Genomic DNA, 8,159 nt, shown 5'->3' on the forward strand with positions numbered 1-8,159 from the left:
TTAAGAAAATGTGGTACATATATACCATGAAATATTATGCAGCCATAAAAAGGATGAGTTCATGTCCTTTGCAGGGACATGGATGAAGTTGGAAACCATCATTCTAAGCAAACTATCAGAAGGACAGAAATCCAAACACCGCATATTATCACTCATAGCTGGAAATTGAGCAATGAGAACACTTGGACACAGGGTGGGGAACATCATACACTGGGGCCTGTCATGGGGTGGGGGTCAGGGAGAGGAAGAGCATTAGGAGAAATACCTAATGTAAATGATGAGTTAATGGTGCAGCACACCAGTATGGCACATGTATACCTATGTAACAAACCTGCACGTTGTGCACATGTACCCTAGAACTTACAGTATAATTAAAAAAAAAAATTTTTAAAGTAGATTTCTCTCTACTTAAATAACACCATCATCTTGCCTTCATTCCCTAGTGATTGTCTGTTAATTTAACTGTTTAAATCACATTTTTATTGAAGTAGAAAAATCTCAGTTACTTACAACTGCACAATTCTTTTTCGTTTGAGATTGACAATGAGTTACAGGTTTTCTGAGCTCTGCTTACCTCAAATAAGTTCTTTTTCTTGGACCCAAGCTCAAAGAGTTGCTCCTATTTGGGATGTGTTGTTCTTGTGGTCAGGTACAGAAACAAAACAATGCAGAACAAAATCACACAAATGTGCTGAATGCTTCTGAACAAGTGTGGAAAAAAAATGTCTACTCATACACTATTGAGGAATCAAGTTGTATGGTTAAGCTCAAAGTCAGAAAAATATACCCATCATGCAGGGAAATGTGGCAAGAGTGGGGAGGGAACAAAGAGCAGTGAACAAGTTTACCACAGTGGAGAACATTCATTTTCCTCTAATACTATCTCACTCATCTTCCTCTCAAAGCCTCCAAAATCTTTATCCAGTTATTTTATCGAGTTATAATTTGTGGCATTATGACCTGCATCAGGTTGGGACGCAGCTACGCATGATCTAAGATATGTTATCTAAAAGGATAAGGTATCTGCTTCTTCTGATCTCTCTCTCCCCATCCCATCTCCCCCCACCATACCCACACAAACACACACACACACACACACACACACACAGAATGATGAAACAGGAGTAAGACAACTACATACATTCTCAAATTCTCACATTTGGAAAGAAGGAAATAGTAGACAGATACAGGTCACTTGTGAATAGCAGTGTTGAAAATCTGGCAGAAGTTATACTCTTGATGAAAGAAATAGTCTTTGCATAGATTCTTGTTCATCCTAGAAGGACCTCCCAGGAGCATTGGTCTCCATGGCTCCTAACTCAGTCCTGTATAGGGGGATTTATTTTTTTTTATCAGTCTCCTTGGGTATATTTAAAGAGAAAGGAAGAATACATTTTTCTAAACATGCTTCCTGCACCTAGTTATTTGAGGGTCTTCAGGGCCATTTTTAAAATCTTGAATAGTTACAATATTTATTTTATTTTATTTTTATTTTTGAGTGGAATCTCATTCTGTCACCCAGGCTGGAGTGCAGTGATGTGATCTTGGCTCACTCCAATCTCCACCTCCCAGGTTCAAGTGATCCTCCCCACTCAGCCACCTGAGTAGCTGTGACTACAGGTGCATGCCAACACACCCAGCTAGTTTTCAGCTACTTTAGGCAATAAAACCCACTAACAATTATTTTTTTTTCTAGTTGAATACAATTAGCTCCAATTGCTGATAGCCACGTGCTTCTCTATATATGATTAGAGACATCTTTAGCTTCTCAAAATCCCATGAGATAATATCTTTGCTGTTTTTTTTTTTTTCCTGGAGCCATTGTGTTTTATTGAAGAGAATTTCAAAGTGCAACATTAATTGAATCAGATATTTTAATAAAGGATGTGATGATCACATCCTTTATTTTTTAAAAATCTTTTACCATCTAGAATTGACAAGGAGTGTGTATTCAAATCTATCCTTCTAGTCCTAATTGTCTACCTCCTCTCAATTTCTTTTTAACTCAGATTACAAAAATTGTTTTCTTTCTGAGTTAAACTAATTTTTATAATATTTATCAAAGGCAGCTAATAATAATCAACTAATGCTACCAATATTCTATTTTGAGTAAAGCCTTATTATCCAAAGCCACAAATTTATTTGACAGTTTCTGCCTATCAAATTATTATAGGTTTTAGTCATACACAAAGTTTTTGTGATACATAATATGGGTTGCCATCTTAAAATCTAAATAGCCTTTTCTTGCTAATTTGTACCAAGAATCACAGCTTACGCAATATATTTTAGGTGTTTGCTGTGGCAGATCCCCATTTTTGCATACATCTCACTATTAGGCAACTCTGACTATGGAAACAAACAATACCAATATTTTAAGACTGACAGAAACAAGTATGTATTTATCAATAACATTAAATGATGGCTGCAGATTAGATGTTGTTTTGCTGAGTTCTGCCAACACTGCTTTTCCTTACAAGCCTTTTCTTTCCAGAATGCATGCTGAAGGAGCAACCCTGATAGAGGACATGTGGTATGCATGGCAGAGGACAGAATTTCCAGAGACGGATGCAGACCACGAGTGCATTAAAAGATTATGATTTGTTATGTAGCATATTTCATCTAGGCACACTCCACTGCACAATAAAATCTCATGGCCAAGGTGAAAATTAACTAGCAGTATACTCAACATGAAGGGAAGCATGTCATACTGTAGAGACAAGCAATAATTGTGAATCATTATATATGTAATATTTCTTACCACCTGTTGTGGGCTGAATTGTGTCCCCACCCCTATTCATACATTGAAGTTCTAACCCATAGTTGTTGGAAAGGGCATTCAACCACAGTTTGTCAATCCTTGTATGGTTGCTTAGGGGTGTGACATGAGCCTGAAACATTTTTAACATGGAGATATGAGCCCTCAGAGTCTTTGTGGAGCATATCTCCTTATTTGGAAATATTTCTTCCTATAACGGGTTTGATGCATACTTCTCTGTTCCATTTCTGTGTGTATCATAGGGCACCTAGTGAACTCCACTGCTATGTTACTAGTGGAGAGGGAAAGGGTCAGAGTTCTTTTCCCATATATCGAGACAGCACAAGAGGGGTGATTGCAGACTATCTCTCCACATTGATTGCAGCACCAGACTGGCTAGCCATGGGAGACTAGTCCTTACTACTGATGATTTTATTTCAAAGAGATGGTTCCTAGGTCATTTTGCTGTCTCCTCTTCTGCATGTAAGTTCAGTGTTGTTCCATTCAATGCCTGTGTTTCAGTGTCTTGGTAATCTTGACACCTACAAATTATACAGTGGATTAACAACATAGAACTGCTGCTCTAATTGTTATGTTCTTTGGCATCCTTCTTATAGTGGGACTCATCAAGCCCTCAAGAATAGGATTGATTTTATAAATGAAACTGAGAGAGCTTCCTTGTCCTTTCTGTCATGTGAAGATGCAGAGAGAAGATAGTCATCCCTGAACCAGAAAGCAGGCCCACACCAGACGCCAAATCTGCTGGTGCCTAGATATTGAACTTCCCAGGCTCTAAAACTGTAAGAAATAAATTTCTTTTGTTATAAGCCACCCAGTCCATGGGATTTTGTTATAGGAGCCCAGGAGAATAACAAGGATACCTCCAGGACCTTGATTATTTCTCAATGTATGTAAAACATTGAACATGTATGTATTAACTTTCTTTCCTAATTAAGCAAATTGCTTTAGTGCAACATCAGTGAGAGGAAACATCCAGTTTCTTCCTTTCTTGCCCTTCCACTGCATCTGCTTTTAGTATGACCAGTGTGATTTACATCTGTCTTAGTGATTGAATGTTTCTAACACTAGAAATCTATTGAAATTACTTAAATAAAAGGGGATGATTAAAATGAATCTCATAGAATGTAGGAAGTAGAGTACTGTCTTTACCCACACTGTAGTTGAGAGCCAGCTACCTAAACTAGAATTGCCATATTGTACCTACTCACCATATTTTTCTCCTCTCATTATTTTTTGTCTTAACCCACATTAGCATCTAACATTAGAATATTAGATATATTAAGGCAGGGGTATGTCTGTTTCATTCATTGTTTTGTTCCTTGTGCTTAGAATTCCTTGAGGAACATAATACACCCTGATGCAACTTAAAACAAGGATGGAACAATGACTGACTGACCACAGGCATAACCTATGGCAAATATTACTGAAAGCTCCCAGTTGAGAGAAGTCAGCATTGACTATTGAACAAGACTAGACAAGCTGAAGACATCTTGCTGTTAGATCCACCAGGTACTAGCTTTTTATCTATCTTACTGCTCTGTTTACCCCTGTCTTGCAGTTCACAAGCTGAATGATAAAGAGATCTGCTAGGGTATAGAGAGAAATTACCTTTCCTCTACTCTCCCCAGTACAAAGGGCCAGTGTATATTGTTGGATAAATTAATTAAAAACAAAATTCCCTGCCCACTTGGAAAACATATACACAAAGATAGAAAATAAAGAAAATTGTTTTTGTATTGAATAAACATTAAGCAAGAGTAACCATCAGAGGCAGTCTGCTAAGAGATTTCAAAGGCAGAACAAAATCTTACCCATTGATACATCCATGCAGATCCCACAAAGTACATACATGTTATAAGGACAGTTCATCCTAAATTCACCTGGTAATTGCAGTGACCATTTGTTACCTAAATGGCTTTGTCCAAATTAACAACAAAGTTCCCATAACTTTGGAGTGGGATGCATAAGATAGGCTCCTGCCCTCCCTAAGAAACTGGGATAGGACCACTATTTTCTTTGATGATTTTATTTCAAAGAGATGGTTCTTAGGTCATTGACAAAGATATTCCTGCATCATACAGTTGATGATAAGCTTATTTGGCTTGTAAAAAGATTTACATACATTTCAAAGAGTAGAGAAAGATCTTATAATTTCAAAGAGTTAGAGAAAAATATTACAATTATAGGTTTCTTAAGGTAAATGTTGTAATATTAGGAAGCGACAGAGTCTCTTCCCTTTTCAACATAATTAAGCCTCTTATTTTTAATTTATACTTACCTTTACAATAGCAAACCCCTGCTATAAACATGGGTGAGAGTTAGGGGACGTTCAAAGGGTAATAGTTTTGAACTGTGGACCTGGAACTAATCACATTTGGTCATTGTGTTTATGACATAAAATTCCTATAAGACTAATTCATGAACTTATGCTGTTTGCTAGGATATTCATGTGGGAACTAAAGAAATGGTGTCATCACAGAACAGAGTTGAAGAGACACTGGGCTAAATAAATTATTTTTAAAATACATCTCTTAATTAAATATGGTATACATGCCTATACACACACACACACAAACACACACATAGAATGTCAGAGCATATTCTCAAGACTGGATTAAGCACATTTATCAACCAGGATACTTGTTTCTATACTTTTTACTTGTTTACTATTTTACTGAAGGTAGTTGCCATTTTTATGTTATTGAAAAATAGGTTAAATGTATAAATGTATATAGATATGAAGACAATGAAGAAATAATGTGCATCATTGTTCAACCAAATGCTCACCATTTCCTCTTCAAGACTTTTAGAAGAGAGAAGCTGTTATTGCTTCCTGCCCCACCCACCCCACAGAGCCGCCCCACAGAACAAGACATTGTTTCCTAATTAAAATGACACAGCAGAAGTCAAAAAAGTGACAAGTGTTCTTCAGACCTTTTACTGTAAACCCTCAATACATTGTGTGTGTCTGGGTGTTTACATACAATCCCTCATCGTGTTTCTGTGAAATCAGTCAAGTGAACACACACACACACACACACACACACACTCACACACAACACTGAGTTGAATTTTGCAGATTGTGGGGGTTAAGACAGGTAGCCACCTAGACACACTATCTCTAAGAGTGAAAGTTAAAACTGAATGTTAAATGTTCTTAGCTGAGAAGTTGTATCTTGTTGATAATTCATGGAAGTAGATAAGTATAAACAGACCTTTAGGACCTCAATAATAGCTTCTAAACCCAGGATACAAACTGGTAGCTGTAATTGGAAATCCAGTGATTTCATATTTCTTTCTGGCAGAAGAACTTTGTGATAAACAGGTCAGCAACACATAAGGAAAATGCAGACACAGAATCTTGATACCTGGGTGTATTTCATAAATGCTGGTTCACCACAGGGCTTTTGACTTACTTAGCTGGAACATGGGTCTCAGTTACCATTTTTATCATAACTCAGTTCCCACTTCAGTCTCAAAAATGTAATACTTACATTTTATGCCTACTCGTGGTTTCCTGATTACATACATCCTCAAACTCTTAGTAATTCTGCATTCATAACATTGATAGTTCTGCAATAAACAGGTGCCTCAACAAGTGTATAACACTTCTGAACACAATCTGCTTTAATATCCTAATTACCAGGATATTATCTCCTCCACCAAAGACAATTTTGTGTACGTAAAAATGTCATAGAATTATAAGGAATAATAGGAGTTACCTAGTTCCAATTTCCCTACAAGACATTTCCTCTCTCACTGCTGGTAATTCCGGGTGCAAAAACAATCTTTTAACCTCCCAGGCTCCTTCACTTAGAGATTATCTGAGGTTTCAGTATAAAGCTGATTTACTTTGAAAAAAAATTCTGATTTCTCACAGTTAATCTAAACACCCTTCATAAGTGCTATCCGCTGTATTTCATTAGTAAAACTGCTTTATAATAAGCTTTAATTTCAGCGTTAAATAAAAACCTTTGTTGATCTAATTTCCTATGGTAGTAAGTTCCATTAGAGAGTGACTCTCTTATAGTAGATGATTAATAAATATTTTGACTTGATGAATTAATAGTCCTATAAAATTGACTGTACCAACTCTACAGATATTTTTGAAAATAATATGCAAGTCCCCGGAGTTTATTTTTTTCTAAATTTTGTAGCAAAAATAATGTCTTTACACAGTTGGCATAATAAACTATAAATTAATAAAGTCTTTTTTTAATTTTAGGTTGAATTGTTGGAAGTTTAGAGTTGAAGATGTGGTTCACACATCAAATATGATTGTATCTACTTTATTGATGAACCCACCTTAAACAACTTCTTTGTTTATTTTTCTTTAAAATTTTTTTTTCATAGAAATTCTTGCATGAATCTGATTTGAGGGATGTTAGCACTAATAAATATAGCAGATTATCACAAAGTACCTGAAATTCATTTTGGAAAAAAAAAGTGGGTACATATTTATATTCAAGACAGAGATTGACTTTTTCATTTCTAACTTATAATTAATAACACTGGCAAATCTAAATCTTGCTAAGTGTGTAATATATTTAACATTGTTTAGATACTTTCCCAAACCTCTTGTAAATCATCTAAATTACTTAAATTTCACATGAGTGTAACACTAGAACTTCAATTGAATTTGGTAAATGCGCATTCAACAGCGTTAGGCCAATTGACTGTTCACTCACATGTTCATTTAAAGGCATTGTCCTGTCTTTACAATTTCTTCTTTCAATTATCTTATCCTTTGACCACTTTTAACAAACACTTGCACTAAGTATTACACATATTGCTACATATTTTTCAGAAAGGCTAAAAAATACTAAGTGACTTGATAAATATCTAGTAAAAATATTTGAAAAGCTGTAATATAAGAAACACGTCAATTTTTTCACACAATAAAATAAAAAACTATTTCCTCTTAATAGTTAGAAACATGTTTTAGAGCTTTTAAATTATGTTAAGGCATTTTATCTCAGACCTTCAAAATATATATTAATTTCTAGATTTCACACTTGTACATTTATGCAAGATTATTTGATGTTAGTTAATGTAATTCTTTGATTATGTAGAGGAAAATATTTAAAATTGTATTAAAGTTAATACTGACCTTTTTGAAAAGTATAGGATAATTAGAGACTGCTTTTCCTAATAAAAAAAGAAAAAAAATCATTTTTCTTAACTGAAATATATTCTTTAGATATGAGCCACAATTCACTAAAATATTAGCTGGCTAGAGAATATATACAGTCCATTAACATAAGTGTTCACATAAATATCCCTAACAACTTGCAAACAAAGTCCTTTAAAAGAAAGAAAAGCATGTGTGTAAAAATGTTAGAAGTGCAAAGATCACCTAATGGACTAGATGCCACATTCTCAC

This window comes from Colobus angolensis, unplaced genomic scaffold, assembly GCF_000951035.1.
Source record: "Colobus angolensis palliatus isolate OR3802 unplaced genomic scaffold, Cang.pa_1.0 Scaffold266, whole genome shotgun sequence".
Taxonomy (NCBI): Eukaryota; Metazoa; Chordata; class Mammalia; order Primates; family Cercopithecidae; genus Colobus; species Colobus angolensis.